General features: G+C 40.0%; 1 protein-coding gene across 13 annotated transcripts in view; it reads right to left on the minus strand.

Moving 5' to 3' along the window:
- Positions 1-24,438, minus strand: part of INPP4A (inositol polyphosphate-4-phosphatase type I A) — a 111,813-nt gene that overhangs the window by 72,690 nt on the left and 14,685 nt on the right. For 9 of the 13 annotated variants that reach the window (XM_040056637.1, XM_040056636.1, XM_040056627.1 and 6 more), the window contains exon 1: positions 10,470-10,611. The exons of 2 other annotated variants lie outside the window; for them this stretch is intronic. The gene's annotated coding sequence lies outside the window, so the exon portion shown is untranslated. Of the gene's footprint in view, positions 1-10,469; positions 10,654-24,438 lie in introns of those variants that run through there. 2 more of the 13 variants (XM_040056632.2, XM_040056623.2) reach the window with 1 other exon arrangement.

Below are 24,438 nucleotides of genomic sequence, written 5' to 3' on the forward strand. Positions count from 1 at the left end.
CCATATAATAGGAGTGTTATGCCGATGTTAAAATAAGACGTAACAACTCAGAAAACTGCATCCAGCCCTGTGCTTTCATGGACCCATCAGCAAAGCATCTAAAATTTCTTAGAAAATTATACCTCTTCAGAGCAGTGGCCTGCAAAGCAGCTTATATTTTGTTCTCTTTTCATTGTCCAAGGTGAAGGCAAAACAAACTTGAGGTTCACATCTATAGCTATCAGTTCAATGAGAAGTTACACATAATTTAATTAACCCTGGCTTTTTGTCCTCCATGAGGACAGAGATATCTAGCATTATATGGAGCTCTTTTCAGGGTAAGGGTAATATGCAAGTTATTAGGAAAAAAGTCATATACTACTTAAAATCTTTTTTATATTGGCAAATTCAGTTGCAAAGTTTCAATTTAATATCCTTTATAACTCCAACTGTATTTATCTAGCATGGTTATTTTTTACTTTTTCTACTCTAAAAGCAGGGCAAGCGCTGTGAAAACTCCTAGATACCATGAAGGCTTCTCCAAAGGCAGGTCATTGCCAGTCACAGTCACAAGATTAAGGGCTGATACTGTGGATCTACTACATTAAAGTCCTGTAATATACTGTAAGACCATTCGCCTTCAGGACATTTAATATAAATACTTAATATAAATACTTAAACCTGGTCAGTTATTATTTATTTAATTTAAAGGAAGAAATTAACATGGCAGAGATGATAAAGGAATCTAAAAAATCTATTTACAACACTGTGACAGAAAACCAGATTAGTTCTGTGGAGACAGGCAAATCCTTTTCAACTTTGTGGCTTGGCTCACCTATCTGTAAAACAGAGACAATGCAACCCAGTAACTATGTCAAGCTTCTTTGCTGCCAAGTCACATCCATCTTGTAAAGCAACGCTGACATCAGTGATGTGTTTTAAAATCAGCCCATCAGTGAGATTTTTAAAAAAATATTTCAACTTCTACAGAGAAAGCAAGACCTACCTACCAATCTCTCTGCAAGTTCTGACCTCGTGCAGATGCCCTCCTGTTCTGCAACCCCTTCCAAAAGCAACTTTGGGGTTCCACCTACATTTCTAGAGGCCGTCTTGATGTTCTCCTCTTCGACACAATCACAGTTTTTAATTGCACTCTGGTTCTGTTGCACTTTGATACCTAAGAACCATCCAAGTGCAGATTTAGCTATAACAACTAAACTGAAGACCAGAAGCATATGCCCAGGTATTACATCTCCAGAGATGCCAATGGCACTTGCAGATGAATGATTCTAACTGAGCACCAATTCAAGCCACCCTTTTTTCACCCTACATTGTAAAGTTTTGAAATTATATTGCCCTGCAATAGCTGTAAAACCACAGCAGAGTGTGGTAATGTACTGCTGTAGACTGCACCAAAGGACCAGACAGTCTTCTTGACATGTTCTGCCTTCTGTCTCTGGCCATTTGCATTAAGAGACCTTCATTACAGGGAAAAAAAGAGAAAAAAAATCTATTAAAAACTGCAGCATGGTTTTGTTTAATGAAAACCATACAGAAATTGTTTTGCAATTGACTGATGATGACAGTTTAAACCTTAGAGCTTGCTGCCAGATTTTAAAAGCCATTCAGATCCTTCACTGTAAGAAAATTATATACAGTGAGGCTTTTTTTCTCCCCAGTCACTTATACTTGCATCCAGGGTTACCACACAAACTAAGGAGAACATCAGTTCTCAATTATTCCACCAATTATCTCGCCATTATTCCAAAGTACGGCAGAAGGTGAAGTGCATGGCACTATTTTCTGTAGAAAAACATCAGTGTGAGAAAAACCAAACATAAAAATAACAGGGACTATACAAGCTCCCACTGGAAATCCCTCGCTTTCTCCTCCATGTTCTCCTCTTCCCTCTTTCTGACTCACTGCACAGCAGCTAAACCATTCCAGGAAGGAAGGCACAACTAACACTTTTCCTTTGCAATTAAATGTGGTGTCAACACCTCTGAACGGTACCTGTGACCTGTGACACCAGCTGTGATTTTGTCTATTAGTTAATGGGGAAAGAACAGAGCTACTTTGCCTGGAGGTTAGCCTTGATAGCTTTTGTCCAGGTTCAGTCCAACAGATGTGCTATTCCCCCAAGAGTTGTGCCAATATAAAGTTGACATAACCTAAATGTCTTTACAAAAAAAAAAAAAAAAAAAAAAAAAAAAATCCTAGCACACCACATGAAAAGCAAACAAAAAGACTCCACCACCCCATGCCACTTCTCCTCAGAATACCTGGGCAGAAAAAAAAAATGAGCGAAACAGAACACTTTGCAAAAGGTGCAATGCAAAACCAAAGGTCTCTAATAGGCTCAGGATGGGATTTGTTTGGATTGTTTGCTGATAATACTGGCAAATTTGAGAAGCAAGAACCTCTGCAGTGGACAAGAAGCTGAGGATGAACCACATGACAGCAGAGCTGCAAATTAATGTCTATTCAAAGCAAGATGTTAGATCCCGTGTAGCTCAGAAGATATTTCCTGTAAACATATTTTAAAGGCTCAAGTTTCCAATAATCAGCCTACAAATACAGGCAGCATGTTCTTTTTCTGGAAGACAGAAGGCAGAAAATACTGTGTGTCCTGCTGCGCTCTGTCTGATCTCCTTTGCTTTGGGGCAAATAAAATACTACATTGTCTAAACATATATATGATTTTCTGGACTCTTTCTTCATTCCCCATTTTGAAATACCAGTTTACAGGAAACATAAGAACATAAAGAAGATAAACTCACTTCATTCTGAGCAAATCATTATTGTGATCAATATGGCACCTCTTTTTGCAGTACTTACACAAGACACTATCACCATTACACCAAAATATACCCTCCAGAAAAAGACTAAACTTGCCTTGTCTTCATCTCACTTCCCCAGAATTATTTCAGATTCACTTGCATTATGTATGCAACCTGTACTGTGCACATTTTGTACACAACATTAAAATTTCATCTGTTCTCAGCTCCTGGTTGTGAAGAAATAAAACACACGTCTGCAACTATATCTATCACTTGGTTGCAGCAGTGCTTTAGCCTTCCTAATGCTAGGCAGTGCTCCTGATGGAGTCACAATTTCTTGTTGGGCAGAAACACAGGAACAATTCACCTTGCTCTGCACCTGACTTTTACGAAAAGAAAATCATAGAACACAGCATTATCTCTCCAGGCTGGACACACAGAGTCAGAACACAGAGCGTGACCCAACCATTCCCCAACACTGTCAAAGACACACCTCCACAAAGTCAGTCTAGATAAAGAATGCAGTTCCACAAAATGGGAAGCCAGGAAGAGAAGATTACAAAAGAGAGTCTCAAGGTCAAAGTGGTTTGCACAAGTAGATCCTGTATTTCATATTCTATTTTACATACTAAAGAGAAGACATGGTTTGATTTCACAAGCATTACTGACCCAACCATCTGCTATGTGTTTATGCAAAAAAAGATGAGGTGACACCCAGGACCATGGTGCACTGTAATAGTGTTGACAGTAAATGAGTAGTGTCCAGTATCTAAAATTCACACACCACCTCATTACTCTCGTCTTTCATTTATTCTATCATTGCCACAGTAAGACACATTTTACTTAGCTACCAAATGCCCACAATGCCTCTCCCTTTTTTTATCATGGGAGGCAATGTTTTCAAGCTAGATAATATTTCACCGTAAAACTAAACATCCAAGGAACAATGGCTGGAAATTATCTTCATGCGGTGTAACCAAGTGATAATTTTCTGAGGATGTTCAGTTTTACTCAAATTCCCAAGACGTTGAGACATTAAGATGGGTTTTCCTTACTGCACTGACCTTGTAATGATAATTTTATGAGCCCCCAAACGCAGCTTGAGAGCTCATGTAAATGGGAACATTGGGTACTCCAGCCATGAAACATACAGTACAACATGGAGAAATCTAGGCTGCATTGTTAACTTCTCATATAAATAGTCATGTTTACTGTGAAGGCTGTTTTCTCGGAAAAGTGAATCACAAAGGAACATGGGAAAAAATGCAAGTTCTAGGGAAGTTGGGAAAGATGTCATACTTTCAAAAAATAAATGCTGCACACTATAACATTCTTTCTTCATCAGCTACCACAGCCCTCCCAAATGCCTATTTGACACAAACCTTCTAAGCAATCTTTTAGACATCTGCAAATGTTGTTAGTGACAATAAAGCACTGTGCTAGAAAGAAAAAGCTCTTCCCATTTATCCTGGATACCTTGTCCATGACTGGAAGGGGTATCAAATCTTCACACAAATTGAGTCAAATTACTAGAGTTCTTGTCTCCTACTTATCACAAATCTCCTACTTATCACAAGCTAGGCAGATCTTCAGTGGTAAGTGTTCTGTCCTCTATTTGTCTTTCTGCTAAATTTTACATAAAAATGCTATTTAAAGGCACCCCTGGTTTTTAAAGAGACAATTCTTACACGTGCCAGATTTTTTCTAGCCCACAAGAAAATCTTACCCCTTGTGGCTCCTTGTGACATTTTGATTTTCTATTAAATTAAAGACTATGGTGATGTTTAGATATCTGATATATAAATGCCACTAACAAACACAGAAAAGAACATGCAGTCCCTCTCAAGGTATTAGGAAATATTTGCATCCCCCAAAAACGGCAAAGCTTTTGCAAGGAAGTCAGAATCGAGACAACACGGGTGTTGAAGCCAAACCCCTCCCTTCCTCGGATCACACACACACATAGACACTGGCAGCCTTCCCTCACTTCCACACATAAAAGCAGCTGTTTCCTTCACACTCTCACTGTGCAAATGGAAGTTTACGCTTCCATGTGCCCAACCAGGCCCCTCCTCTCACTGCTCTCTGTACCCTGAAGGTGCTCATCTCTTCCCACGATGCCCATGCCCTCTGCCTCTCTTCCTACGTGGCAGCAAAATCTGCCTCTCTCGCTACGTACCAGCAAAAGAGTAGTCATTTTCCCATGCAGCTTCCTGTGCAAAATCAGTTTTCTGTAGAAGTGTCAGCATTACAATATCATGTCCTCATCAGGATCTACAAAGCTATGGGACAATGATGAGAAATCTTTCTTGTGCAGGCAAAACCACAAAGGCCACATTCTTCCTATTACTCACTACCTCCTGTTTACCGAAACACAATTGAAAGTCATCTATTTCTCTCAGGAACAGAGGATAATTTGAGTAACTTTTCCCAGACACCCACATTTGAGAGCTTATGACAGAAAGCTCACTCTAGCCAGCTCAGCTGTGTGCATTTTTATGTCATGTATTTAGAGCTGTGATGCTAATACTTAGTGATAGCAATACTTGGGACACAATCCTTTTCATACAAATCCACCGTCTATCATATAGAGCTCAAAAGAGCTCTTCTTCCAAGATTTCCTGAAACAACAGAGGACGCTGGCAACATGGTGTTACTTATTTCATGTCCGTGTATGTGCATTATACAAATCAACATTCTACCATTTTGCTCCATACGTCCTCAGGAGAAGCCCTTCCCACTGCTCGACAGAAATAACACTGAAGCCTGGGAAAAAATAAATCTTATGCTGTAAAGTCAGACCACTTCTGTCTATTTCTGAAACGAGGCTGAAGAAATATTTTATAGCAGTTTGTATTTCAGGAATCTGGGTCTTATAATACATCACCCACAGGAAACCCAAGGAAACTACTGGCATTTAATGCAATCCAGAATATTGCAGTACTGTCTTTTTGGGGTTTTTTAACAGCAGACTTGCTCCCCGAATAACCTGCATGCTCTGTTATTCACCGCTGCCTGTAGCTGCTTTGCCATCTGGCACTATCAGGTATTTATCTAAAAAGTAAACTTGAGTTAAGGATCATGAACCCACTCCCTTTAAATTGTGTTTCACCTGAACAGAGAAGGTCAATTCACAGTTATGTGAGCTATCAAACCTACCAATTAGGCACTGTTTATTTAAGCTCACGAAGATAAGTCAGATGCTTTAAAGGCAAAGCATCAAATTGAACTGAAAACGGAGCTAATCCCAGATTTGTGCCTCCCCATAAAATACAAGGACATTTCTGCACAGAAATAACATCCCTGGATCCCTATAATCCAGGCCATAACCTTATTTAACTTCAGCAAAATGAACTACCCTCATCCTTGCACTGGCTCTGACTCTGGAGCAGGACAGGGGGACTATAGTCACGAACTCAAGTGAAAACCCCGACCCTGAAGGCAAATGAAATACATGAATTATACTCAGAGTAAAGGCTGTACCTTTCACTCTTTATTTAAACTAGCACAAGCTTCAAAATGCACAAAGGTTTAAACAGACAAACAAAAGCACCATGGCTTTTTCTGCCCGATGCAAAAGCCCATGCAACACAATGAGGTGGGAGCCCCTCGAACAGTTCAGTCCTTCCAGGGCGAACAGGACGTGTTCACCACCTCCCTCCGTGCCACCCTGCTTGAACTGCTCCAGGATTAAGTGAAGAGCTTTCCAGGGCACACTATAAACAAAGATTTAACTCTTTTCCCCACCTCTTTAAAACCAAGTAACAAACTAATCCCTACAAAAAGGCTTCTTCAGAAAACAGGAACAGGGGCCAGGGAGATGCCATCTAGAAGCTTACACTTATACAGGACCCCAAAAATAACTCATGTAAAAATTGTCATCTCTAAAAATTACACAAATAAAAAGAGGAGTTCTCCAACAAACAAGATGGTCCAGTACTGCAAATGGTGCTCTTCATACTGCTCACATGCAAGGATTTTATTCCAATATAACTCCAATTTACACGGGCTTATTTCAAACATGCAAAAAAAGAAACAAAAACTTGTAAAAAACCCATAACTCTTAGCATTTTTTTCCCTCCCTCCATTTCAAATTCCCATTTGAAAACAGAAATGCTGTGCTGTTCTGTTAAGGATGTACTACACAAACACCAAGACACTGCTTTTTCATATACTGCCGAGTCCTGTCTCAGGAAGTCTAATGTCAAACACCATATCACCATAGAAAATATGGCAACCATTTTCCTGGGGAAAAAATATAAATCCTTATTCAGTCCACGAGCCATCTTTGTGTAAAACTCAGCTTCTGATACAGCAGTGGTCCAGATTGGGTTGATCATTAGCTAAAACTGTAATACAATTTTAAAAAATATCCCTCATATTAAAGATGACTCACATAAATTAAATGAATTCCAGTGACAGGATTGGATTTCCCCTAAGTTCTTCACCAGGCAAGGGTAGTTCTAAATCATTGCTAATGCAGCTTTTGTGTAAAATAGGCAAGTAAGTGCCTCCTCCCTCTAAAGAATTTTGGAGAAATGCTTTATTTTCTCTAGGGTCCTCATTTCTCCACCTACCACCCACAGCAACAGCTGTTTCCTGCAGCCATTTCCCGCTGTCATGGCTGGGAGAGGTTGAACAACATGCCCAAGGATGATGCCACTGTCTGTTTTGAAACTTCTGCTCAAGGACTGAGAGAGAACCTAAGAGATCAGAGTTAATCCAGCAGCTCCCAGACTGCCAGGAAGGCTGACAAAGGGCTCAGAGTAACACAGCTAGAGCATGGCCAGAAAAGAAGCCACCAAAAAAAAAAGGCAGGAGGTTCTACAAAGGAAGAAACAAGTAAAGGACAGCCTGAACATCCCATCTGTTGTTTGGAACACAAGGAGCAAAAGGGAAGTGCTGAATTACATGAGCTTTTGTGGCATTCAAGGCTTTCCTAGGTGGAAAACCTACCAAGGGAGAGAATCCACACCTGAGCAGCTGAAGTGAGAATCAAAAAGGAGGCTTAAATTTCAGCAGGAAGTTCACAAAAGCTTTAGAGAAGGCAATATTAACAAAGCATGGCTCTGAAGTAATGCAGAGATGAGAAAAACAGCTGTGATATCCGGTAGGTTAGGAACAGGAGGGGAGAAAAGAGAGCTGGGATCTTCTGTTTGGGTTTACAGAAAAGAAAGGCCAAGGAGATCATGAACTCTCACAATTCAAGTCCTGCCAAAAGTACCAGTGAAATAATCCAAATAGCTTCTGCCACTTGTTACCTTTGCAGCCTAATAATACAAAGCCATCTTAAGGTAATGAACCCCAGCTTTCAGGGTGCCCAGAGAGCAGACTTTGACAAGCCCTGTTAGACTTCCCGCAATTCCCTCCATAGAAGGATCAACTGCAGGTGGTTACCTGGCACTTAACACAGATATGATCAGTTCCCTGCACAAATCTCTCCTACCTCGGATATTTACGTTCTCAGTCGCAACTTTTCCAATATATCCCAAAGAAGGCACATAATTATTTACGTGCTATCAGAACAATCACTACTAGAATTGCATTAGTTCCTGACAGAAGCTCTCCAACTCACACAGAGGTAACTGTCTAGCTCTCTTGCAAGACTGGACTTTTTGTTCTTTTTACAGCTGACATTCTTTTTCCCTTGGTGGCATCCCAGCAGCAGAGGGACACGGTGACAACATGAATTAGAGTTCATGGTGGTCAGCTCTTACACAAAGAGTCTGTGGACAAATAGATGGAGAGGACGTCCTCAGGTTTGTGTTGATTTAGGGGCTGTCATCCTGGTTTTTAGATGTTTCAGGAGCTCTCATCCTAATTTCTAGATGTTAAGTATGTTCTTGAAATGTCTTTTGAAAACATTGACTTTTAACATTAATTATTTAACTGTGTCCACAATGTCTTACAATAAAGAAATTATGTAAACTAAACTGAAGATAATTGAATTTTATTATAATAAATTATTTGTTCTGACATAATACAGAATTCATACCTAAATGCATACTTAAAGGCAATCATTAAAGAACTGTTCTGAGACAATCTTAAAAAACGGTAATTAAGATACAAATCAGTGAAAAAATTAAGACTGTAAAGAATATTTTATTTCTACTTGTTTGGATTTAGGAGGTGAAGGAGACTGTCACATGCCAGAACTTTGTTAGTGAGCAGTCCCAAAGCAAACCCTAACACTGTTTAAACTAAATTGCATTTATAATGCTGTAACATGATGAATATTTAACATCAGAAACGCAAGTCATTAAAATTAGTCAACAAAATTTTTCCTCTGGGAGTTGAGCACCCGTGACAGATACTGTATTAAAAGCTCCTCTCACACTGTAGTTTTCCAAGTTGGATGTCACCAGAAGTATAAAGATACTACAAATGCACTAACAGACCTTACTTTCCATTTTATTAAGAAAACGAATCTATTTTAAAAGCTAGAATAACACCAAATCTAGTTAATTCATAGCAATGAAAACACTGTACATCAGCAAATGCTATAAACTAGCAAACAGAAGAACCTAAAGTATACTGTCATTTTTAAATGCTATTACTATGGCACTGTATCTCTTCCAGAAAAGATGACAATCGTCCCTTTTAAGTAAATTCTACATGGAAACGAGTGGTAATTTCAAGTACCTGAAAGTAACCTAGTAAATGATCAGGTTTTGAAAATACCCTCACTCCCTCACTCTGAAAACAAACACAAGTGATCTGGCTTCTTTATTACTGAAAGCAGCTGCCAACCTCACTGTACAATACACTTTGAAAGGATACTGCTTTGCAAATCCAAAAAAAAAAGGGGGAAAGAAAAAAAAAAAAAAAAAAGGAAAAAAAAAAAAAAAAGAGGAGAAAAGAAAACAATAAATAAAGATAAATTCACTACTGCGGTTCAAAATCAGAATCCCTAGCTTATAAAATCGCTTGTGGGGAATACAGCAAATGCTCAAGACTCAGTGGATTCTACATGAGCATAATAAGCGATACCAGTCTAACCTACATTAAATTTACAGCACTAAAGTGAGGAAAATAGCAGTAAACCACTACAAATGTTATACCTAGTCTGCATATGTCAACACTAACTAGAATGTGTCTCATTTTTTGCATATTACTAACTGTCAGAACACAACATATGTGCTTTTAGTGGCACGAGATGAGAATCACTCCAATATCTGGAAGTACCATTCATTTATAGTATCTGAAGAAACTGTTTACATCAAGGCACTGCACGGATCACATGCACAGTCCCAGCCTGAATGCTGAAGGCAAAACAACACGGTGACTCTAAAGGTAAACAATTATTCTGCTACTCCTAATGCAACTGGTTTTTTCATTCTATTGACACAGAAATTCAGTAAGCAAGAGCTAGAGAACTGCAGCACTCTCCAAAAACAGGGAGCTGCTTAAAGCTACTTGTTTTCCTTGCCCTACCATCCAGCAGCACTGTTTCTTCAAAAGAGGTCTTCTGTCCTTAACATGGCTGCCATGCCTTACATAACATCAATGAATGAGAAAGTAGTTATTTTGTTTCCTAGGACACGCACTGCCCATTAGCCATATGATTCTCCATATGGCACGGCAAACAGTCCAGACAAAGCTCTGCAGCTCCCAAGATCAGCATCCTCTGAGAATAACAGCAAGAGTCATTCAGACTTCACAAGCTCCAAATTCCCTTTGGTACGTATTTAAATAAACGGGCATTCTTACCTTAAGAAAGCAACACCGCTAATAATAGCGGTGCTCAGTAGAGCCTCCTCTGTTTCATCTGTGCCGGTAAAAAAAAATCTTGGTGCAACTGTCTGCTGCAGCAGGTAATCAATAACACAACCTGCTCCTTCTGTCGCCAGAGCTGCTCCATCTGAGCGCCAGCTAACGTGAACGCTGTCAGTGTGAGTCATAGCCGTGACTCAGAGCAGATGCAGAGCTGCAGGAGGAGTTTAAGTTTCAAGGCTTCCTCTCGCTCTGGCTCCCTGTCACACAGGCACTCGCTGCCTGCCTGTGTCTCTGTGCCTGCAGGCTGCCCCAGCTTGTTCTTGCAGCAGAAGATGGATTTTATCCTCTGCATAATCTTGGAGAGTTGAGCGGTTTTGGTTTGTTTGCTTGGTTTGGGGTTTGGGTTTCCCCCCCCCTCCCCCGAGAACAGCAATTCTGCCTCTTCACTGCAAATGTATTTATTGGGAATGCAAAAGCTTGCTCTATAGACCAAGTTAATACCATGGTATGTCAGGTGATGCGCTGCTACAAGATACCTGTGGGCTCACGAATCTCATCAAGAATAGAGGTAGAACTCAAAAAAACCCAGGAAACACTATAAAATGAAAGTAGAGTCTGGGCAACATCCATTTATCCATGACAACTTCATAGCAAAGTGTCTGATTTCATTAGGTACTCTGGGCATGGCAATTTTGGTCTCCAATGCAGTGAGATGAAGGAACGGTAGGAAGGACTGTAGGAAGGGTTGCACATGAGCAGAAATGCTGTGTGCCTGACACCAGTTTAGCAGGGAAAAGAGCCTATAGGAAAAGAGAACAGCTGCATTATGAACAGGAACAATGCATTTGGGTTTAGGGTTGAGCTCTGTCAGCCTCCCCTGCAGCTATTCATCTCACCAGGCACTGATAACATAGTCAAAAAAACATTCTGAAAACATATTTATTTACTAGGCCTGCCAGACTCCCCACCACGAACAAGTGAGAACAGGCATCATGAAGCCAAAGTTAGGCACTTAATGTTGGACACTGTTGAAATTCATTGCTGTACTGATCTCACTTATTTCTGAAAGGCACATTATACTAAGCAGTTGCAGTATTTAACAGCTTCAGCCTTCAACAGAGGCAGGTGAAGCCATCTAGTACTGAGCCATCAGGTTAAGTACATGGAAACAAGTTACAGTGGGATGCTGGCTGAAGAAACAATGCCCCTAAAATGCGTAGATCTGCTTGACAGCCACTCATATAAACACCCCAGACAGTCTGGGGGAAAAGCACTTGGTTTATGTCAAAGCATTTACAGCTGAACATTTTTCCTCACACTTAGCGAATGTCCAGTTGGCTATCACCCAGCTAAACAGATCTGCGTTAAGATGTCTCATGTAAAGGCTAATAACAAAGCATGACTTTCATGGGTCTGTGTGTTCTGTTATTTTAAAGAATTCCTTCTTTTTCAAAGCCCACCCAGATGAAAGGTACCTCTGCCCATTCAATCCAAGTATGTGTGCAGCACGTTTCAGGGCTGTATCTGGCTGTTAGAACTGCTGAGCAAACTTTGTACTACTGATGGTGAATGTTTACTCTATGTATCTCAGCCAAGAACACTGCCTTGGCAGGGATCAAGAGATGAGAAGGAATCAAGCTGAGCAAAACAATCCTTGAAGCATGGTCATGGAGACAGCATAAACAAGGGGGATATAGAATAGCTGGTATCTATGAAGATACACGGAATTAAATTCTTTCTCCTAAAACCATTAGTATTCCGTAACTTGGAAAATCTTCTGTTGTATCTTATACTTTCCCCCAATTTACTAATAATGACAGTGAATATTTGCTCCTGTCAAGCTTCCAAGGCTTTATTTTAACGTTTTAAATGCTTGGATAGGCAAGAGAATGCTAAGAACCACAGCATGTCAGGGGAAAATAACAAAACACAAAAAACACAGCACCAGCAACAAAAAACCAAACCAAGACCCCTGAGATTTTAATCAGGAAAACTAATATGGTCCAAAATGGCATCTGTGATGAAAACAGAGAAGAGGACAAAACTCGATGATAATTCGTATGTCTGGATATGAATCTTCTTTCTCTTGGAAGGAGGGGAGTTCTGGTTTTTGCCTCCTTTAAAATCTATGGCATTCGATTGTGTACCTACATTCAATTTTGTGCTGCTGTCCAGCTAAGAGTGAAAATTTGGATCAAAGCTGACTCAAAGAAAAGAGCTGCCAAAGGCCTCAAAGAGATAAAGCACACCAAGAGTGAACACCCACTGTGTAAAATGCAGGTACTCGCCTCAGCTGCAAATGACCTCATCTACAAATCAGATGTGATTTAGCTGCTGTAGGCAGCAGTTTCCCGTTGTTTAATTGATGAGTCTTTTTTGCTGGACCTTCTGCAGTAGAAAGGGATTGGGTCAGGGGTTGAAAAGTGGGAAAACCTGAAGCTTCCTACCCCAACAAAAGTAAACATACACAGATGTGGATGAAATCTTGACCAGAAATTTAGTGCAGTCTACTGAACTAAACACTGCTGCAAGAGATTCTGCATTATGAGGCAGTGTAGACTATTATACACTCTTTACAGCCTACAGTTTTTCCTTCTTCACCTTTAGGTAACAAGCAAGTAAAGGCTTTTCTATGGTACCTATTCAACATGGTACTAGGCTCAAGAGACTTGTTCCTCCTCATCACCCCCCTGTCTCTAGGAATTTGTTTGTTTGGAATTTTTTTAAAGTCATCATTAAGCCAGTGATGGTGGAAATGATTTCCCACAGCCTATTCCAGATTGTCAGATTTCTTATCAACCTGCTTTCTCATGAAAGCTCAGATTGTCCTTACTGAGAACACGAACCTCTAATCCTGTTTCTGAGCCTTATTCTTCTTAGGTTATACTGTCTGGGGGTGGGGAGGGGAAAAAAAAAAACAAAATTCATTTTCTTTGAAGACAGACGTGACTCCTGATGCAGTAGGGCAACAGAAGCAGATTGAGGACCACTGCCAATACCCACAGTGCCTCCTTCCACCCTCACCCTCCCAGCTTTCCAGAGATGTTTCCAACAGCTACACTCTCTGCTGCATCCTAATCTTTTGTAATCTTGTTTTTCTGAGCCCTGTGTAAAGGTAAGAGTTCAGAGATACTAATTTTTTGGAGGAGCACTGACACACATTTTCAAGAGGAAAAGCAGAGCTAATTTCCTGAACTGGCTCATACTCTCTTTACCATTGATATGGGCATTACAATACTTTCCAAAGTACCAGTGAGCAGCCACACATAGAAGTGAGCACTGTGCACACACACAATAGAAGACACCCATTGCAAAAGAAGCATGTATTTTGAAAATACACATAGGCAAAAGTTGAGAATATTTTTTTGCACTATCTTACAAACACAGCTAACTGACTTGACACATGTCCATAGCAAAGCAAAATGCAGAAACTAGATCTCAGTGTCTTGCTCACTATACTATCAGACTTCCCTTTCAGTGCATCTCACTAGCAGGTTCCTTCCATCCACCTAATTACCTTCCATGAGTATTTTGATATGCCATGACAAAAGCCCGGCTTGCTTCCCAGGAAAATTAAGACTCCTGCTGGGAAAAGTGTCAGAACCAGAAACTTTACCTTGCACAGACAATGAACAGAGGAAGCCACACATGAAAGCAGATCTTTAGTGACTGGGTATGGGGTGGGGGGGAAGGAAGATGATGATGCACTTACCACAGTTATGTCAAGGTTTCTGAAGATAAATAACAGGACATACTGTAGCAGTTGAACTTTTTACCTTCACTACATTATCCACCACTAGGTAGCATCTTCCAGTACTCTCTAAAAAGCAGTAGCAAAGCAACCCACAAGAGGCTGTGGGAAACCATTTCCTCCACACAGGAAGAGATGATGAAGTACCTCTCTTCACTAAGACCACCTCCTCAGCCTACTGGTATAGCTATGACCCATGTAAAATGTAATTTTTATTACCCCCTAACAATCCAAAGCTACATAGACTGCAGTGGGAAGAGACAACAAAGTGACAAGCTGTCAGTAACACACTGCCTGCAGATCTCAGAGGGTAGTACTTCTGCAAACCCAGTGAAAATGCAAAAGACAACCTAAATGCCCATTTCCTCTAAATTGTCTGTTCTCAGCAGATGAAACAACAAACTGCAGAGGCTAAGATCAGAGGAATCAGCCCAAATAACACAAGGACAATACATCTCATAGCAACAAAGCTGTACGGGCCGGATGAGAGACTGGTTTACAGACACTGCTGTGGTTCCTGCATATACAAAGATATATTGCAAAGGCTTGCTTGGGTAAGAAGGACTCTCCAGATTGCACTTGATGTCAGCACAGTGTCAGCTGATCTTTTGGCAGCCGGCCTGCTCACATCTATCCACTTCTGCTCTCTTTTTCTCCCTAATGCTAACATCTGCCCATGTTTTGCATCGACAGAAAAGGTCAACAAGACTCTAATGACACATTAAACCTGATAATCAAGCAACGCACTATTTGCAATTACTGTGTGCCCGCTCTCATTCCCCTTATATTCAGAACTCAGCCTTTTCCTAAAAGAATCCCCAATACAGGGCAAGTGCAGAAAAATCTGTAATCTCAAATCTTACATACATGCCATAGAGTTCAGTTTGGATAACAGAGAAAATATGTCAGAACATACCCAGTCTCCCCAGGCTCCCAAGAATATTAAAAATTGTTCTATCAGTACAGACACAAATTTGTTATTCCAAACAATCTTTATTTTTCTCTAGAATGCACAACTACCCCTCTGTTACAAAGCAGCATGCTCATTTTCTGCACTCATACAATCCCTTCAATTGAATATTGACCTGGGAATCCTAAGAAAAGACCCAAACAAACCCAGGCATAAACTCATTTTGAGGCAAGTCTGTCTGACTTGCACACCACAGTTCTTCACGTTGTCTAACAAAATTCTATACTCCGATGCACTCTAAATCCACTCACTTTGCTCATTAAATATACTCTAAACATTTTTAATCTGAAGTTTTTGCTGCTGTCTCCACAATGCAGGACTTTGAGATCTCATGCTGGTGACCTATGACTGGCAGGTTCTTCAAATGCCTCAGAAAGAACAAATGTCAGTGCTGGAGAAAAGGGATGCAAAGACTTACTGTTTTCCCAGTACCATCTGCTGCACTGGGGAAAACAAAGCAAAACCATGTAAGACTGAATGCAAAGCTGGACATTTTTGATGATTATTCCTGCAGCATTTGTTATAAAATTTACTCCCCATTTCCACAAAGAAAGAGCAGATGTAATGTGAGGTTTCTGTTGTACCACAGATTTCTAAGGCTTTGTGTTCTCCCAACTCATCTGCAGTCCTTCAGAAGTTAAGCAGTTCCTATTTCCAGTAGGGAAATCATCTTTCCATAGGTTCCTAATTAGTAAGGCCATGAAAAGTAACTGCCTGTCTAGACATCTTTACGGGCCTCATTCTCCTATTCCTATTTTTGGCATTCTTTGCCTCCATTGTGCAGAAAAAAAAAAAGTCCTGCTCTTAGTACAGTGTAATATAACACTTAAAAAAATGCTAAGAGGGTCCCCAAGTGTAAATTGATCAGTAAAATAAAATTAAATTAAATTAAAGGCCACAGGGTTAAACTATTTTTCTTCTGTCCCAAAATTCTTCATTTCTTCTTTCAAAAGAAGGAATTATTAGAAGCATTAAAAAACAATCCAATGATAAAGAGTTATCTGCAAGCTCACAACTTTATTTATGTATTTGTGGTACACTGGAAATTATTCTCCAGATTAATGCCACCAAATAATCAAAAACTAAGGTACTGTACACATTGAGTTGTGAATCCAGCGGGGAGCCCAAGGTGGAAAAGCTTATTAAAAGTGTTGATAATGAAAACGTTTCTTTCATGATTAATCTAAATTTTGACATTCAGAACTTAATTGATTTGAGATCATTTGGGATTTTTCCTAAAATTAGGTCACAGAAAAAGCTCACTAAAAGTAGCACTGTGGTGTTCCTAATGGGATTTCAAAAAATCTTTATGTCAAAGGCCACCTGTCTTATCCTAGGAACAGTCAACTCCAAACCAGCAAACCTACAGAGATGGTAAAAGTAGACAAGTTATTACTAGCCTAAAAAACTTGATTTAAAAAGAAGAACAGATTCAGAATCTCCTTGTTAAATAAATTATTTTCTTTTCTGGCAGGTACATAAAAATACAGTCATGGCATCTTTTTCCATGTATCTGTTGGAAGAGCAGGTGATATATCAGTGTTGTGATGGGTTTCTGTTTTTCTTTTTAATGAGTTTCACTTGTTTATGTGGAATCCATGAGCATGCATTAATACATTGCTGTATGTTTAGATTATTTTCACTTTCTAGTAGAGTAAAAGGTCCCTGGCATGCGATGGCTTGGTGACCAAGGTGAGACCAGAGATTACAGATGTTTGCATCATATGATGTTTTGGGAAAAGACTTTGAGTCTTTGAATTTTATGTTAAAACCTTTGGTTTAGTTAAACTGCACCAATCTAAACCAGTAAGATTACTGGCATCATCTTTTTATATTAAAAAGACAATAAAACAAGTATTTTCTATCAACCTGCTCTCTCCCATTCCCACCTTCTAATTCTGTGATGCACTTCAGCTCTTTGGAACCGATGGCTGTTCCTGCACCTGCCTGATGATGGTCACAGCCCCCAGGTCCTGCCACTCTGCACCCCTGGGAGCTGCAGCTGCCCTTCCCAGCCTGGCCACAGAGCCAAGGCTTCCTTCACACAGAGATTAGCTGGGTGAAAAGGACAGGTCTGTTGGCAGGCATTTTGCATTCGAGACAATTGAGGATAGAGAAAAAGCATGCGCCTGGAGATGAGGTTACGTTATGCTCATTGCCTGTTCTCTAAACTACCTCACAGCTTCTAATCCAAACCAGAGGAAGGCTGGGTTTCCTTCCTCCAGCTCATTTTAGGTTTTTGGGGGGGGCAGGTGGGGGGAGGTGTAGGGCTGGATGGCTGTGTCTTGTTGTTTTGGTTTTTTTCGAATGGGAGAATGAAGCAGATTGAGTGTCGGAGGCACAGGTTTCTAGGGTCCACCTCACTGAGCCGGTAATGATTTTATTCATTACTTGCCTGACATTATGCAAAGAGTCTTGGGAACTGAATCTTAAGCGCTAATTAGTGCATTTAATATTGGACAAGCTTTATTTAGGGTATTATTAAGAAATTCTGGGATAATACTTAGTTTTGGAAGGAAAATATCCATTTATCTCCCATCCAAATCTTGTAAGGTTGACTCTAGTCAATGCAGAACACTTCAAAGAACTATTAATTAAATGTCAGTCACATTCCTGGAAAGGTGCATTCAAAACTACATTCACTTTTACAAGCTGAGGATTTCAAAAACTCACTAAATCAATTTAGAGACAAAGAAGACTAACAGAAAAAAACTGGCTATAATCACAAAACAACCAGTACGAGTCAGCAAGTGTCACAAAGAAAGATAGTATGAAAATACTTCATCAATTGCTATATTCCAAAATAGCATTAATTCTGTGTTAATTTCTCTTGGGAAAAACAATTCTAGCAACGCTCCATGCAGGGTCTTCTGAAATAGATGACAGTACATTAACATTTGCTGATTATATGAACAGTGAACAGAGGCAGCAAGCTGAGCGAAGAGGAAGAACACAGAGCATGAAAACTCACACGATCCACACCCATAACTGTGGAAGGATTCTTAAAATACACAGGCAGTAATTCAGTGTTACAGCTGTAGTTAAGATGGAAAAGGAAACAGAAACATTAAAATGAAAGACAAGTAAAAGCTATCCTCACATTAAACCAGTTTCAAAAGTATGGGTGTCTGTTTTCTGCAGTGAGTCTAAAATAGGGTAAGATTTAAGCAGAACCTGTTTTAGGCAGAGTTTCTAAATAACCTACCTTTTTTAGGAATTCAGATAATAGGCTGAAACCACACAAATACTGGCTAAACACTACTTCAAAAGGACTCGACGCTTTGTCAGCTTCATATAAATAAGCTAAAAATTTATTTTTATAGACTATAATAGGTAGCCAACAAAAGTCTTTTTCTTCTATAAAAATGGGGTATATTTTTTCTACCTGCTGTCTCCCCCAAAAGCTCTTTCTCCCAAAAGACAAATTATTGCAGGTTTAAAAAATATAATTGACATGCCTGAGCCTTTTTACAGATAGTAACAAACTCTGCATGAAACTGGTGGCAATCAGCACATACATAAGAAAGTAAAAAGGAAATAATAATTTTTTCCTTGCATAGAAAAGAATTCCACACAGGAAAACAGCGTATTTTTGGTATCTTACTTATAATGTTTTAGTTTGATTTTAAAAGAAGCCTTTTCAGGTCTATTACTCCAATGTGCAAACTCCTGTAATTTAGGTACTAAGAAGACAAAACACAGTTAATTTTTCATTGTCAAATGAAAAAAATTATGAAAAAAGGAAAAGTTGGAACTTAAAATACTTCATTAAAGAAATAGATCTATTTATTCCTCCTACAAACGAGGCCTGCTAAACAGGAATAAAGGAACATTTAAGTACAGAAGCTATAAATGCATGCCTTAAAATTCTGCAACATCTCTCGTCACTTCAATAGGTTGAAAATTACTACAATTCATGGTACCCCTTAAATGCAATGTGGAGGATGAATAGACTACATTAACAAGAACGTCCAGGAGAGTCAGAAAATGCACTGTATTTTCCACTTTCCCAGCAAGAACACAGAGTGCAATTCAGAGCACCTAAGCTAAGCAGGAACTCTGTTGCTAACTTAGATTCTGTCAGTCATCACCTCTATAAAGGCAATTGCTTCCCTCTCAAACCACAGAGAGGATGAAGTCTGCTGCTGCTAATATGCCCCTATCAGGCCTACCAACAAATAAAGAATTCTGCACAAGTTCTACAGAAATGCTGCAGTGGCTTAAGTCAAATAGCTACCTAGCAGAAGCAGAGCTCAAAATAGAACTTAGATGGGAAGAATCTCTGATGAGATTTTTAACAAGATAATATAAGAAACCGAGGAAATGTCAGAGCAGGGGAATCAAGATTCTCAGCAAGGCAAAGATCAACGTTACCAAAATCAGGATACAAGTCCCAGTTAACACACCAACCTGAGAGCAGCTCTTAGCATATGGTCTTGAAAGGAGAGAAGAATGGAACACTGTGGTGGCTCTCTAACGGGGCAAACTGCTCTAGAGAGCAGGAAATGGAGAAGCGACGGCAAAAGCGCACAGCAAGTCATCTCAGGGGAAAGCGTGGCAGGGCAGGAAAAACAGCACAGTTAAGTCTGATGGAGAAAGATGCAAAGAGGTGGATTCAGGACAGGAGGAACTCAGGCGGGGACAGGCACACGTATCTCCAGGCAAGAGTGAGCTGACTGATTGACGGGCTGCTCAGAACAAAGAGAAATGCTTGGGGGAGCTGTGCCAGTGAAGGGAGAGAGGAGACAAAAGGACCTGGGAAGAGGTCATCAGGAAAGCTTCACTGAAGTATTATTTGGCAACAAAAGCAATGTTTGCTAATTCTCTGTGGGAAAAGACACAAACTTTTTCAGGTCTCTCTCTCCTTCTGAACTGAGTTTCAAGGCCATACATAAAACTTTGCTGTAGTTAGCTACGTTCCTTGACAGCAGCAAAGCCTCCTCCACCAACACAGCTGTCTGAAGAACCATGAGGAGCTCTATAGGTTTCAGTCTGGAAAGAGGTCCAATTGCATTTTCCGATGAACACATCACTCCCTGAAAGTTTGAGTCTGACTGTCAGAAACCAAGTGAGACACAACCAATAAAGCTTTATTTAATCAGAGGCTTCAAAAGTCACTCCCTTCCTTGTTTAAGGGGACTAACCATTTACCATGACGCAACAGCTTCTTTCATCAAAGCAAGTGCTAGTTCATATGAAGTATTTAAGGTATGCTTAGCCTCTTTAAAAATGCAATAAGGGCAATAATATGAATAAAGGGAAAGCCATACCATGCGAGTTTGTAGTGCTTCAATCAGAAACTCCTGGCTGGGCATTAAACAATCCTCAAAGCTTTGGCTCCAGAAGCTGCAGTATGGAGTTATGCAAGTCCTCCAGGATTTCTGAGCATGCTGGAGCACAGTTACACAAAACACATGACAGGCTGAGCTTGGATGCTGCTTTGGACTACCCATCCCTGAAACTTCTGGCCTTATGGCTCACGACAGAAATACTCCTTTATTGTCAGCACAGCTTTCTCCAGGTGTCACTCTGTCGATTAGCACTAGTGCCATTTTCCCGAATTGCATGGTACCAACAAAAAAGCCAACAAGAAGAAAAACATCAGTATTTCTAGAAGAACTGCTGTGCAGATCCTCCACAGGATATTCTACTGCATGGGCTTCAGGCCTGGAGAGGTGCTGTGGCTGCTGTGTGCAGAAGCCACATCGAAAAAGAAGAACTGGTACTGCAAGTTCAATCTTTCTATGATACTCTGTTATCAACACCCTGAAATCTACCACAAAGCTGCCTGTAGCAGTTACCTTTTATTGTCCTCTTCCAGTCCATATACTAGTTTTTGTACTTTGAGCAGCTAGTTAGTAGAGGGTCTTCTTGAAGAGCTGGATATGAAATACAGGAGGAAAAGGTAACTAACAGGATTGCTTTTTTACATCTTGGAAGTTGTGCGGGCTGCTCATCCTTTTTCCTCCAAAATCTGCAACTCATCGGTTGTCTCTAAGTACAAAGAACACTGAAGGAAGGTGTGAAAAAGGCAGATACATAGAGGGCTGTACTGTGGTACTCCAGTGTCAGCCTGTTTTCTAAAAACTAAAGACATTAACAGTTAAGTACATGACAAATCTGGCTTAAATGCAGCACTGTAGAGAATAACAGCACCAGCAGAATAAAAAAACTGTCTTTAGCTCACAGAACGCTCAACATTCCCCAATTTGTGTACCAAAGCAGACCAACCCTAGTTTTTCAAAACAACATAAAATTAATCCCGGCAAGATATGGGGGATAGCATCCTTAGTATTCAATTTAGGAGAGCACTAAGAGCAGCTGGTGCAGGGCAGCGTGTTTCCAAGCTAATCTCTAAACTGTTATCAAGGCCCAGAGTGATAGATGATAGGCTCTACTATCACGTGCAAGCACAAAAATGAGACAATTCAGGAAATTACTGTTTGTCCTTTTTCTTTGCCCTCCATCTTTCAAGCCTGAGAGCTAACACCCTAATAAGAAAAAAAAAAAAAAAAAAAATACAAAATTCTTTTTCAGGTAAGTAAGTCTTAGTTTAGACAGAGATTACCCAGTCAAACATTCAAAAAATATTCCATCTCCTAGGTATTTTTTATCTTCTTGCCTGTTTGAACAAACACAATATAATCTAATCTATTTTCGCACTATACAATTGTCATGGGTACTAAAGGATGAGACATACACTTGGGGTTAATTAAAAGTAATGTCAACACTTATGCACACCTGCACCAAAATCGAACACCTTTCCTTGCAGGTGAAAACACAAAATCAGTCAGCTAGTATTTGTAGTCATTTGGCTCTATTTTCTTAAGTCTATCAGCTTTGTCACCCTTCAAATTACTAAAACAGTGCTGCCACAAAATCATTCAGAGTGAATGATCTGCTTGAATAATATCCCTATAGACAGGTGTAATTTTTAAAGTTAAAGCAGGAAGAGTTTTCTCCTGGCATTCCTTTAAGCAACATAAAATTTGCACCAAATAAGTAACTCTTGTATTTATGAGAAATCCTTCAATATATTTCTCAAAAAATGTCACTTAGAACATGAAGCTACATAGACAATAAAACCTGAATATCTTTAGGATAAGTTCAGCAAATACTTTAAGAGGATAGTACAGAAGTACAGGCGTACCCATCTTACTGCACATACTCATCCACATCTGACTCAATGCTCCATGGAGAGACTGAAAATCAAACCAAGGAAAGGCATGTTTTGCAAAGAAAATTAAGGCAGAAAAACACCTCAGGATGAAACAACTGCGGGAAGCGTAAGGTAGACAAGATATAACCTCTGTTATTATGTGGCCCCAAGGCTGGGGCAGAGTCAGAAGTTTTAAAGCACCTATGGATGTATATTATGTATCAGGAATTACAAACTCTGTGATATTCAGTGTTTTCCTCAGTTGCTAACATTGTAAGACTAGGCAAAAGTCTCAGATCTGACTCTTAAAATTAAGTAACCAACAGTGCAAATCTCTACTCTTCTGTGTTTTGGCAGAGGGAACTTTGAAGACCTGAAAGTTCAAGTGCAAGAACACTACTAGAATGACTCCCACCTCAGGGTTATTTGAAACCTCATCAATGTTTACAACTAGCTTGAATAGTGAGTTTTGACCACTGGCAGCATGGTAGCTGTACCCAATTACAGTCGCTTGGACTGGAATACTGCAGAAATATTTAGATCAGGTTCAAGTAGCAAAAAGAAGGATGCATGTTGGCGTAAAAGGAAAAAAAAAAAAAAAAAGAAGAGAGAGAGAGAGAGAAACAAACTGGTTCCCTCCATATGGACGGTACTTTTCTCTCAAAAGAACAGCACCAATGTGAGACTTCCCTCTAAAACGACAAAGGCATCTTATGCCATTGCTACATTCCAGGGTAGCAATTGTAGAGAACACAATTATGCCTGCCCTATGCCTCTGTAGCCATACATCCACAAGCAAAGCAACCTCCCCTTCTCCCTCTAGTAACCCCTTTCAGTTTGTTTTTAAAAAATGCCTCAAGACAAAGTAGTTTTCCCTATGCTTATAGGTAATTTCTTTAACAGAAGTTATTTAAAACACTGACTCCAGTCAGATAACTTCCTGTTCTGCAAGGTAACTTCACCAATGCCAGTACAACTTACTCAGCACAAGAAAGACACCGAGGCTCGACTTCAATACACAGGATTGGGTGACAAACAGGAAGAAGTCAGCTTCCCAAGGCGTGAGTTTTGTGCCTCTGAGCACAGGAAGAGCAGAAAGCCAACACACGTCAGACATGAGTGTCTCAGATGTCTGGTGCAAACCCGTCCCCTTTAGAATTAAAACTGGAAGGAAGCACTGATCAATTACTATATGTAACTCTGAATTGCTTCACTTTGTGTAAGGCTGAAGTAATCTACCTGGCAGTGAATGAAACAAAACAGTGAATCTGGGGGACATAAGCACATCCAAAGGAGAGATCAGCAAAACCTAACACATTTCGGGGGGGTTTTGACAGGTATAAGCAAAAGTGACAGCAAAACATCGACTCTAAAATGTAAACTACTTGAGAAATCCTTCTTAGCAACTGTTTTCTTGTTTCATGCTTAATATGGAAAACCACTTTAAGTATTCTAGTAGTACAGTTAGAAGCACTAAGAATATGAAAGTATTTAACTTCGCAGAGACCTCAGGTTCCTCTGACTAAATCTGTTGCCTTCAAATAACAATCCCCAAGTCCCAGATGAAATCTGTTGGTGCTTTAGACCTGACCTTGCCTCTGGCTCACACCTGCTATCCCCATTACCCTTTAGCAGAATGAACTAAGAGATCATATAATTTTTTACCTCTTTCCTACAAGACATTCTAACATGTCTACCTGTAGAGGTCCCAGCAAGTCATTTCAAGCCAGACTGGTGTTAGTCATACCAGTAAAACCAGCAGAAAAAACTATCTGAGCCAGCCCTTCATTCCCATCCAACTTCCAACAGCAGGCTCATGTCTCTCAGCATGCTTCAACTGGGCTGAAGCTCAGAAAAATACAAGTGCACTTACAGAAGCCTTGACAAAAACACAAGTGCTGATGCAAACAAGCACATCCTGTTTCAGCTCATTTCCAGAAGTTACCTAGAAAACTCTTAACTTTGCTTAAACTATGTTTAATTACATACTTAATAATTTCTCAGTTCCAAAGGTTTGCAAAGCAGAAAGCAGAAAACAGTTAAAGCTGTGCTTTTCTGTTCCTCAAAGAAACAGCAGGCAGCC

Source organism: Hirundo rustica, chromosome 2 (assembly GCF_015227805.2).
Source record: "Hirundo rustica isolate bHirRus1 chromosome 2, bHirRus1.pri.v3, whole genome shotgun sequence".
Lineage (NCBI taxonomy): Eukaryota > Metazoa > Chordata > Aves > Passeriformes > Hirundinidae > Hirundo > Hirundo rustica.